Genomic DNA, 12,246 nt, shown 5'->3' with positions numbered 1-12,246 from the left:
TGGGCCGTGTCAGCAGCGGAGATTCGCGCCCCTAGCAAGGGAGTTCCCGTACGTGCTTGCTGATGGCGGCTCCGCCTTGAGGCTGTTTCCATGATAATTATTGTTATTTACTCAGGGATACAAAAACCCACGGATGCTTGTAGCAGTGCTGCTTACAGGTTGGCTGCTGGAAGTTTTATCAGAATTCTTGTAAAACTGAGCAATAAAAATACCAGAGGAATACCAGAGGGACTCCAAAGCACGGCAGCATTGGGGCTTGACTGAAGCAGGTGCCGGAACCGGGGTGCTCCAGGGGCACCATACGGGACCCCGGCCCGTTGGGGACCGCAGTGCTTTCTAGCTCAGACCTTCAAGGTCTTTRTAAGTCCTGCCGAGTAAGTGTCGCCAGTGTCAATGTTGCTGTAGGTCTGATGCCCAATCCTTAGCTGGCAATGAAGAAAATCACTGTGATGCTGTGAGGTTAATAGTAGTATGTCCGGAGTTAATTAATTTTAAGCTCTAAATATAGAACTGTGTTTTGTTTGGCGGTTGTGTCAGCTGGCAAAGCCTGGTGCGGGCGCCTCTCCTTGCTGCTTGCCAGGTGCTGGTGCCGCTGCAGGTGGCAGAGCCTCCGCAAGCAGCTTCGTGCAGACGCGCGGAGCTCCCGGCCCCAGGGGAGTCCTGCTCCCTGCCTGCTGGTTGTGCTGCATTGAGGTGCGTGTTGAGCAGCCGTGCAAACGAAATCTGCCTCGTGCAGGGCCGTGGGTCCTCCCTGGTGTGGAGCTCCTGCCTCTTGGACACGGAGCAGGGAGACACCGTGGGTCCCGTCCCTGCTGCGGGGCTCCCCGGTGCGCTCGGGGCTGCAGCTGGGAGGCAGCTCAGCGAATCCCCGGGACAAACCCCTGTGTACCAGAAAATTATGAATTATCTCATTTAGAAGAGGTTCATTAGGAAGATTAATGAGGTAGTATTTTTTTCTCATTTGACGTCCTGATGCAGAGGAGGGACAAGTAATTTTCCCAGCTGTGCACAGCAAGAATTGGGCCTCTCTGAGGTCCCCAGCATCACTGCATCGTGATCAGGAAACTGCTCATTCTTGGAAATGTTATTTGTCAGCTTAATTAGCCCTCAAGGAAGGGCTTTTCTTTCAAAATAGGACAGCACTTTTGTTTTTTCCTGAGRAGAACATGCTATTAGCAATAGTAGCTTGTTTTGATGGAGGAGCTTTTAAGCTGAGTTTAAGGGGATCTGTGAACCCAGAACTACATAGACTTTTGATCCCATCCCACCCCTGGGATGTTCTGTTCCCTGGTGCTTGGTCTCCTGCTGGATTGCCCGCCTCACCAGTACTGTATTACTGCAGTTACCGGGCTCTGCAATGGGTCAGACCCCCACACAGCCGGGTGGAAGGGCGTCTGCATCATGAAGGCCAGGTGAGCGGCGAAGCAGCCGCGAGGCCCGTGGGACCTGTAGGGCTGGGCCGTCCCTGCCCTGCGCACTTGCTCCCCACCCTGTCCTGCCAGGGCTTGTGCCATTCTCTGGGCCACGTGTGCTCGTTCCACACTGCTGCTGTTTGGAAGATCATTTCAGGCTAAAAACAGCTAGAGAGATTTTAGATAGAAGTAGATGGGTGGAAGCCGTGGAAAGTCTAGAGCTTTAGGAGTTGGCAGAACTTCATCCATAGCCCCGCTCCCATCGTGACAGCTTAGGGAGGTGCTGGCAGACGCACAGAGGCAGCGGCAGGAACCGGCGCCCCGGGACGCAGCGAGGCCGGCGCGGTGCAGCCGTCAGTGCCCTTTGCGTGGGTCGGAAGGGAGCGCTGGACTCTGTGCCCACGGGCCGGGCGCTGCAGTGGGAGTCCTGCTGGGCTGTGCGCGGGGCAGAGAGCACTGCCAGCCCTGCCTGGGTGCAGCTCTCCTGCAAAAATCTCTTCTGTGCTGGAGCGTTACAAGCAAAGCCACCTGTGTGTGTGCAGGTAGGAGTGTGTGTCCACAGAGAGACCAACAACGTGCATGAAGGCCTCCGTTTTGCAGCGTGTGAAAGACTGGGGTCTCAAAGAGCACACGAAAGGAACATCAGGAATCATCCTGGTGGGAGGGAGCCCGCTGCAGGGGAGCTGGGTGACTGCTCCTGCTCCTTCACGTGTCCAAAGCCAGGTTGTTACTGATGGGCCAAACGCGGCCCCTTTGCAGCAAGCCGGAGGGTGAGTGATGGTCTGCAGTTGCCCATCAAAGTGGAAACAAAACCTGACTGTGCAGTAGCTTAGCTATTGATCAGAGCATGCATTCAGAAGGTTTGGCCCGTCTAGATATGGGGCTGTGAACATAGTTTGTTCTGTGAGCCTCTCTAATATGTCCCTTTGAGATTGTCATGAGTGAGAAGGAAGGTAAGAGCAGGCCTGAAAAACACAGGAGGGGATGTGACCTTGGATGATTTTCCTCCAGCTCTTAGCCCTGCTGAAGAACCAGTTTCTGATTTTCTTGTCTGTTTACAGAAGTAATTTAAAGCTTTTTTCTTCCTTTCCCCTCCCGCCAAGAAAATACTCTGCCTTAAACGCCAGCTTTATATGGATTGGTCACGATTTTGAATGTTTTTGAGCTGGAACTRTAAGAAGACAGACTGATAGCTTCCTTCAGAGAAAATGAGATGCTCATTTAGAAGAAGAAAAGTCTCAGAAAAGATTTTCTACCCAAATGTGCTATTTCAGCCCAGGAACTGTCTCTCCAATTTCTGGAGATGCTCTGTGGTTATGAACACAGCTATGTGCTTTTTTAATTACTGTTCTTTATACTATACTTAATCGATTCACTTCACATCTTTATGCTCTTAAAATTACGTGGTTTGCAAGGATGCTGGTGATGGGCCTCCCATACTGTGCCCAGCGTCTCCTCGAGGGGCTGGCCCATAGACAACGTGCCTGGAGCTGCCGCCTTCCTTCTTCCCTCTTCAGCCATCACTTTGACATCTTCACCCTTCCACAGTGCCTCTTTCTTTCCTGTGCCTGGCGTACCCGTCCCCAGGTCATCTCTAGTCCTGACTTTCCAGTGGGTCTTTGCTTTGGTCCTGCCGCTGCCGCTTAGAACATCGCAGCCYGGAAGACTTGTGACCACAGACCGGAGCGTGGGGGCTGCGGGTGGCTGTGGGGAGCAGCTCTGGCGCCTGCGGGAGGTTCCAGCAGGACCACGTGCCATTCCTCACAATCTCAGACAGTTCTCCTTATCGCCATACTATTAATTACATTAATGATGCATTCATTTAGATTGAAAATATGATAGAGTTTAATTTAAAAAATCAATAATTCATTAGCACACTGTTGCTGTGCCTGCACTGTCACCAGATTAATCTGCTGTTTGATAAGCACTCGCACCTAGGTTCCTTGGCCGTGGATCTTTTTGTTAGAAGCGACTCACTGGCAGGACAGCCTTGAAAGAAGAGCCTGTCWGTTGTTGCTTTGTCTGGCCCACGAGTCCGATCAGCAGTTCTCGTGGGCTGGGGCAAAGCTGCACAACGCCCCAAGGTAACACTTACTTTGTTCTTGTTCCGGGAGAAAACAACTTACTGATGTTTGTGTGGCTGGTTGAAATTTCGTCCTTTGATATGTTGGAAGGAGGAGGGCAGTGACCCCTTGATTAACAGGCACAGTTTTGGAACCCGGCCCAGGGCCGAGGTCAGTAAAGCAGCTTGCTTCGGTGTTGGGCCAGCTCCCAAAAGGGTGGGTTGGTTCCCCACTGGAGCAGGGCCTTGGCCTCARGGCTGCCCGGCGTTGTCCCCGCCGGCGATGGCTGCTGGCGCGTACCGTGCGGCGGGCAGYGTGCCGCGTAGCAGCAGTGCGGTTGTGTACGTGTRTGTGCGTGCGTGTCTGTGCCTGTGTGCACACACCAACAGAGTGAGGTTCCCTGTTCTGCAGAGGGGCAGATGGGAGAAGGAGCTGCTGGAAACGCTCCAAGTGTTTAAGCAAGAAGTGAGCTGAAGAAAGAAGGTTTCTGAAAATGTGTCTGTTGCCTAGAATATAAAGTACAGCTACTACTGTTATGTTTCTATACATCAGCCATTATTTTCATTGGTTAGATTTTCTATGGATGTACAATGCCATAGTTCCCCAGACAACATCAGGAACTTGAGCCACGCAGCAGAGACCTGTGCAAGCTCCAAAGATGGGGCAGGTTCTGCAGATCGGGAAGCCCAGTCCCAGGGCAGATCTGGGCACCAATGTTAGTGCCTCCTCCTGGCCCCTGCCTCCTGCTGCTCCTCTGAGGTTAGTATCTGGATATTAGTATCAGGACTTCTGTAGTGCCAGGGAGTTCAAGGACTGAAGCGACAGCAAGGGCACAGCTGGTTCCAGGCTGGCGCTGCTGGCATCACACTTCATCATCTGGAGGATGTTACAGTCTTTCTTATCAATCACTTATGGCTGTGAAGAAGGTGAGCCAAAATTTGGGTAAGATTTTGGAAGAGATTATCTCAACCATTATAGAATATTCTCATTTCTACTTTGTTTCCTATGATATCCAAAGGTGTTTGGTGATTGGTATTGAATTCCTAATAGCTAGGAAATGTGCTTAAGCAGTCACTGCACCAGGAGCATTGCTTCTAACTCTGCTTAGAGAAGCTTACTTAGAAGAGAAAAAAAAAGTGTCCTATTATATCCTRGGATATCCCAGGATATCCCATGATATCCTTACAGTTCACTTCAGGAACAAAGGAGGATGTGTAGAAAGCAAGAGGGCAAGAAGGTAGAGCCTTCAACCTGCAGAATCACTGCTTGAGAAACACTTGATAGTTTGCAGCCCATTGCCTGGCATGAAACATCTATTCGTCACTGAGTTTCCAAAGCCAGAACATGGCTAATAGTGATTCATTACTAATAATTATGCTTAGCTGATATGCAGTGCTTTTCCTTTGCATTGTGCTGTTCGTTCGTGCATTAACTAGTCCATCTCCACAGTATCCCTGGGAGAGTGGAAAGGGCTGTTATTCTTGTTTTATGGGCAGCAAAATGAGATACAGAGGTTAATAGCAAGCCTAATTGGACAATAATTGCCCACTTACCACACTGGAAATTAAGAAATAATCCTCCCATTGTCATTACACAAGTAAAACAAGGAGACAGCAGTGTTCTCATCTTTCCTRTCCCAATGTTTAGCCAAATAGTTTGCATGCAAATGAAAGCAAAGGGAGCGCAAGAGGAGCRGATAAATAGCTTACTCTATTTTTCTGTTTAACATTTATTTTGCATCACTTCAAGATGGAAGAAAATTGTTCCATTTCCTTTGATTTAAGACATATTCAAGCTGCATTCTTAAAATGTGTATTTTGGAAAAAAATAGAGGAAAGAAGATTCAATTACCACTGCTCCTGACTGTTTCTACTTGATTTTTTTTTTTCTGAAGAGAACTAGAAGCATGACAAAATTCTCAGATTTGGGAAACGAGATGAGAAAGTCTGGAAATGGAGGATTCTCCTGTGACCATATGATAGATGTGCTCATTTCTGTATGTTTTTGTAGGGGCCATGGTGCCTGACCTCACTAAACRTCTCATGCTATGGCTGTTTAGACCTGCCTGCTTGAATATTTTCTGTATAGGCTTCCGTGAAGACCTGTTCATTTTTCTTGTAACTGCTCTTAATTTGGCTTATGTGAAACAAGCTATTTAAGATGGTATTAGAAGGGTAGGAGCATCTATTTATTTTACTTAAAGTGATACTGCTTTTAGTGAAAAGTATGCTTTTAATGTACAGATGCAGTTACTGAAAATTAATTTCAGTACTATTCCAAATAGCATGTTCCCAAAACTCAGATGCTTAACAGATGAATTGGAAATTGAAGATACCAGATAAATGACACCATCAGCGTGTTTAAGTTTTATCTTGTGCTGTTTTGGTAAATTCAAGTAAGCGGCGCAGGAACGAAAGGAGGAGGAACACTGTTGTTCTGTCGTTGCTGCCTGCTGAAGGCTGAGCCGCAGCTTTCGGCGGTAAATGGCACAACCCAGTGCACTGCTCAAAATGCTTCTGAATGCTAATCAGTGCTCAGGGGAGCTGCATTCCAGTGGTAATAAGCTGTTACCTGTTGCCCTCAATTATTCTTAGGTTACTGAGTCTAATGTAGCAGTTTGAAAACGTAATCAACTGCAAAGAGGGAAAAGGGAGGGGAAAGATTCCAAAGGAAGTCCAGAAGCTRCAGGCACTACAGGGTGATTAGTAATTTAAAAAATCCAAATGAGCTGAGCTGGAGCTATTTCTCCTGTGGTTGGTATTGCTGGACTTGCTGTAGTGTACAACAGACATCCGCACTGCAGAGAGGGGGCCGGCATCTTCCACGGTGTTCATAGCGCTCACCTTTCAAAGCAATGTGCCTTTTGTGCCTTAATGTATGTGGGGGAAACTTCTGAACGTAGTACTAGGAGATCTAGGCTTGTAGCCAGCCAACAAAAATGTACCTTTGTAGTTTATATAAATGTATCATTGCTGCTGATAGGCTCAAGCTGCAAACCTCTGCCCAGACTCCAGTCTGCTCCAGGATTACAGAATATGTAAGTCTGGAATTGGTTCAAGCCTGTCGCTGACCTATTGATAGATCTATTTCTTTTATTTGTTGCCAGCGCCTGGGAACTTGAGTCAGATCTGGAGAACTCAAAAGTGCAGCTCGTTTAGCAGAGAACTGGATCAAGATGCTTGGGTGGAAGCAGAGCAGAACAGTATTTCAAGTTACACATTTGTAAGAATGTGTAACTGCAGAATAAAGGGATCCTGAATTTCTCATTCTAGTTTGTTTTGTGAATGAAAATACTGATTGCAGGAACAAGCCTGRGACAGAGAGGGCTCAGGGTAGGAGAGATGGGATTATTAAGTGGATGGAGTTGTAGCCAGGAGTTAGTTCCATGTTACAGTGCTTAAGTGCTTGGTGGTTGACACAGGTCAGGTCTCCGTGGACATTAGACAGGGCTTGTCACTGGCCTTCAGCAACCTGCTTACTAAATCCTGACACAAGAATGTATTTAAGGAGGAGAGCTGCACAGTGCCAAACCCAGTCACAGAGGAGTGTACCAAACCCTGGCTCTGGTAAGATGTCACTAAGCTAGGTTGTAATGTGGTTGTTTGCCCCTCTTGATCATTCTTTCCTCTCTGATAATAATTCTCAGATCGCTCTCCACAAAGTTATCCACTGCTAAATACGGCAGGGCACCACGTGAGGTGCTGTGGTGCAGACTGAAAACAGGCAAAATGTGCAGGTAACATGGTTGTTCTTCAGTCAGCTTTTACATGAGAGTTTCTGTCTTCCAGTTGCAGAATCTGAATTGCYTTTGTCATAAGTACAGTGTCACAATGGAAGGAAGTGAAGACAAATGAAAACAGACAGTAATTTCTCCCCTTGTGCTAAGAACCCAGAATTTAAAAAGCAGCTGCCATAGCAGTGATTCTGTAGGGAAGATGGAACTGCAGTTGGCAAAGCAAAAGATTCCTTAGAAGAAGAAAAAATTGGAGGCATCTTTAGATCTACAAGGTTGGGGAAACACCATTTTCTTCAGATCCAGACAGTTTTGCTACCATTTTTCAAATAAATCATATGTTGGGTATTTGTTCAGCATTGTTTCTGTCATAAAAGGACAAGTTGCCACCCGGCACTATCTGTGCGAGCACAGGGAGTATTATCTTGCTTCACAGCCTGTACTGTGTTTTGCTAAAGCAGAGAAATTAAATAGGGCTAGAGTCTCTTATTTACATATGTAATGTTTTTGTTTTCTCTGCGCAGTCTTTGTCACGAGGTTTGACCATCGAGGCAGTTACAGATGGTGTCTGTCAGCTGGTGCCGGCCACTCGTCACCGGCAGCCGCGTAGCACGAGATAAAACCAGATGATCAGTATTCTTCCCTACAATATTTTTTGCCTAGGCATGCAAATAAGTTTCTAAGTTTAAAGCATTTGGAAAATCTGCGCTAAGTTAAAATGATGCCTGTCTGGCCAAAAGCTACTGGCAATCATTGCTGGTTTGTTTATTCCAGGGTTGTATCTTGTTATAAACTGGGATTGCTTTTATAGCTCAAAGTACTTATAAACCTTCATGCTTTTGGATTGTTTTACATTGTTTGAGTCAAACCTTTTGTTGTTCAATCAGACAGGCTTTTCCCTGTCGGGAAAGCCAGGATGTGATTTTTTTGGTTAACTGTTTTCTTTCTAGGACACAGCCAGTGTATCAGCCTGTCAATATGTGTCCTCCAGAGCTTTCTGGCATCCTGGATTCTCTCCAGAAGCGTGGAGCAAATTCAACCAGACCTTGTGGAGGCACATTCCAGAAATATCGTACGGACAGAAGGGATAAGTGCAAGGTTATCGTTTGGGTGTTTTGGACATGTTCCCATCTTCTGACAAGGTAAACTATGTCCTAACCTTGCAGAAACAGAAATAGTCTATGAAGTGAAGCAGTGAGGTACAGTTCAGTGGAAAACACTATACTATTTACTTTGAGTTGATCAGATTAATCAGTTTTAATTGATGACTATTTTGGGCCTCTTTATTTTATAAGGACTTGAACATTGCATAAGATCTCTTGAAAGTATGGTGGAGGGGATCAAGGCAACTACCTACTTAACTGAGGAGGCAGGAGAGAATAAATATTAACTGCTAATTACTGTGCAACAAATTTTCAGTATATGACATGCCAGAACATCAAGAGATTTTACTTGTTTTTTGTTAGGAAAATGACTTAGTCATATCACTYTGGGGAAAAAAAATGCTACACATACTCATTTCCACTGTTGCAGCTTGCTAGAAACAGACTATGTTTCCACAACTTGCTTTGGAGTTATTTGAAGATTTCAACAGCAGCAATGTTGTACCTGCTAGGAGAGAGAATTCCTGCAGGGTGTTCCAGCTGTGCAAGGAGACAACCAGAGTGATGCCAGAGCAAAATATTCCTGTTTCCCAGTCACATCCAGTAGCGTCTATGCAATACCAATGGCCAAACAGCAAACATTTAAATCAAGATCGTTCTTGTTTGTCTTCTGCAAATSAGATTGTTGATGAAATTGTTCTGTTTCGGCTTGGTGAGGGTAGTTTATAGCCATCTTTCCCAGGCAGAATTAGGGCTGGCTTCATGCTGCACCTCCCAGCCCTCCCTCCCTCTGCCAGCCCAGGGGACCTGCGCCTTCAATGACTGCAGGACAACACGGAGCATTTACTGCATCTTTAAATCCTTGCGTGCCAGCTCTGCAAACATGCAGCTGTGTGCAAGATACAAATGCCCCAGCATTGCAAGGATGTGCAGGGAGGACGATCCTAGATAAAAAATAACACATGAAACTTGTGTCTGATCACATACTTTATTCTCCCAGCAAACTTTAGAACAAGATGTTTTTTCCTGTACAAATGGAACAATTCTGAAAACTTAGTTATTTCAATATAAAAAGCAATAGAACAACTAGGCAGGTTGGTTGCTAGGTAGATTTCAGTCATACCTTAAAAAATTGTAAAGAATTTCCCCCCCAAAAAAATGCTGACTAAAGTGCATGTAAACCTTAGCAGAACATTTTTTTTTTGGAGAGAAAAAAAGTGTATGTTATCTGTGTGAGAAGAAAGATGTTACTGTGTCATCACCCTAAAGGTATAAGAAAATTTTATTTGTAAAAGTATATAAATGGTCCAATAAAATAAAACCACTTTTAAGGGTACGTTATGCATTCCCAAAGCACCAAGAAATATGCAGACTACACCTCAGTGTCTACAGACTAGCAATAAATAGACAGTTACATAAACTTAAGCAGCTTTTAAAAAAACAGATCAGGATTGAAGAAATAGAAAGGAAAATTACCATTATGCATAATGCAAAGTGAGCAAAAGAGAACAGTTCCAAGACCAGAAAAAGCACTGGAGTGGAACACAAAATTGGATGTAAATAGAGTAAGGAAACCAAAACATCCTCTCTAGCAGATGTTGGAAGCATGGGGGGATGTGGGAATTACCCCTTCAGTGGAAAAGTCACCAGAAGAGGTGACTTCCCCCCCAGGAGGGGGGTTTATTGACCCTGCAGTGTCAGAAGCCCTTGAATGTTCCCGTTCTCAGGTATCCCATCTGTACTCAGTGGATTTCTAGTTTGGGTGTGTGCCACTTTAAGCTTCTGCAGCACTGAGATTTTCTTTTCTTTAATCTTGAGCTTATTTTTAAGGTGATCTAGAAATAAACAATTGTGGTAATTAATGCTGTAATGTTTTTCCATCGTTTGYGCTCAGAACAGCTATGAAGCTAGTGCCATTTCTGTGGGAAGGAGAACTAAAATGGATGCTGTGACAGAAGGGTGAGAAACAGGACCCAAGCATCCCAAGTGCTCTTGACTTGCCTCATGTCACTTGTCATTTCATTGCAAGAATATTAACCCGTTTTTCACTTCTGTTACATAGGAAGGTTCTGAAAGTTGTATGTGAAAAAAAACATTTTTTCATGATGAGAAGAATTAATGACGTCTGATTTTGTGTTGGATCTGTGCCTTCCTCCTTGACCTGTCCACCTACCCAGCACAATAATGTCAGCTCTGATACCTTCTCAGCTCCATCCCTCTCATTCCATCTTCAGTCTGGCGTCTCCGAATCCAGGACGAGCGGTGATTCCTGTGAGAGTAGGCACGCGYTGCCTCATGATTTGTCTCTGCTTCATTTCTTTATGAACCAAAGGTAAAGGAAAAGTGCTTGGATAATGAAAAGTCTATGAAATCCTATGTAAAAGCCGTAGTCGGGGTTAGATCTGCTCTGCTTGTTGTGGCTTTTAAATGCCAGCAATATGTCAGAGTTGCCCTGTAACACCCGATACCCCGGAGCGTTTTTGGGCAGAGTGGTTTCTGTGCTTTTCATAGAGTTTCCAAGAAATGCTGTTCAAGTAATTTAGTAAATAACTCACTGTCAGGCCTTTAGCTTCTGCCGTCTCGGGCTCAAGTCACTGTACCCAGAACAAGTAGTTCATCTCTTAAGTGCTGYTTATGTATTGATGGATTTCTTGGTATTTCACAGGCATGTCCTTTAGGCATCTGTTCTCATTTGCTTCCTACGGTAAGTCTCATATTTACTGCCTCAGCTGTAGATGAGTGCAATTACTTATCTGTTGGTCTTACCTGGCATCCTTTCACATGGGCTGAGTTTCCCCTCCCGCTCAATGAGTGTGTTTTTCCTGTGTGTACTCGAGTCCCAGATGTGCAGGCTGAGGACAGCAACCCGAGAGCAGCTCTGCGCACGGAGCTGGCTGGTTCAAAGCCAGGGCAGCCTGGCCGGTGTGCTGCCATGTCCGCTGGGCTGGGGTGTGCTGCCCTTAGGGAAATCTGTCTGTTCTCCTGCTTCCTTTCACCTTTTCAACAAAGCAATTGAAGTTAGTGGCAGCCGTTCYGGCTGCTGCTCAGCAGGTAGCCCAAGGTTTGCACCACTGCCCCTGCCCTGCACTGTCCTGAACTTGCATGTGTGGAAAAGCTCCCGCATCTCAGGCAAAATCAGACCCAATCCCTCACAGTTTTGATTTTTTTCTGCTGTTTTCTCTTCATTTCTGCATGTCCTTTCCCATTAGGTGAGGTAGCTAGTTCTGCACTGCCAGATTCCATTCTTTGAAGTAGAATAAAATAATCTTCCTCTTAGACCTCATTCTCATTGCTTCTGATTATAGGTGGCCYGATGGTAAGCATGCTTTCTGAAATCATGCAGTCGTGTCGGGCTGACTGGCTTTGCTCTTCTGTGTCCAAAGCCTGGCAGAGAGCTGGGACGCAAGCAGCCCATTGGCCTCATGAATCATTCTTGCTTTATGGCCTCTCAAGTTCAATTCCACATTTATTTGAACAAAAACCACACYGATTTTCTTGTTGCCTTCTAATGCTCACTGCATTTTAACCATACATTAAATCAGCTTCAGTGCAACCCACCAAATCCAGAGGAGTCATAAAAGGATTATTTGCGGCTTTAACGTACGAGCCACTCTGCCGTGTTAACCGCCGTGGAAATGCGGTTACGCAGTGTGCGCAGCATGGATCAGTCATGCTGCGGGAGCTGCCGTGGCAGAGCAGCACACGCGGGAAAGCGGCCGCGTGTTGGTGCAGAGCTCTTGCCGAGGAGGGTCGAGCCGCGCGGCCCCTGGGCTCCCCCGGGCATCACGGCCCTGAGCCGCCCGCTCGAGGTGCCCCTGTCTCTGCATTGACTGAGCTGAGCTGAGCTGAGGAGCACCCAGCCTGCGCTGCACATGTCGGGCACAGTGAAGCTGCTGTGGCCTCTTTCCCTTAGCTCTCGGAATGTGGATTCAGGA

Source organism: Nothoprocta perdicaria, unplaced genomic scaffold (assembly GCF_003342845.1).
Source record: "Nothoprocta perdicaria isolate Ctin4 unplaced genomic scaffold, notPer1 scaffold_107, whole genome shotgun sequence".
In the NCBI taxonomy this organism is placed as follows: domain Eukaryota; kingdom Metazoa; phylum Chordata; class Aves; order Tinamiformes; family Tinamidae; genus Nothoprocta; species Nothoprocta perdicaria.
This window is presented reverse-complemented; position numbering follows the sequence as displayed.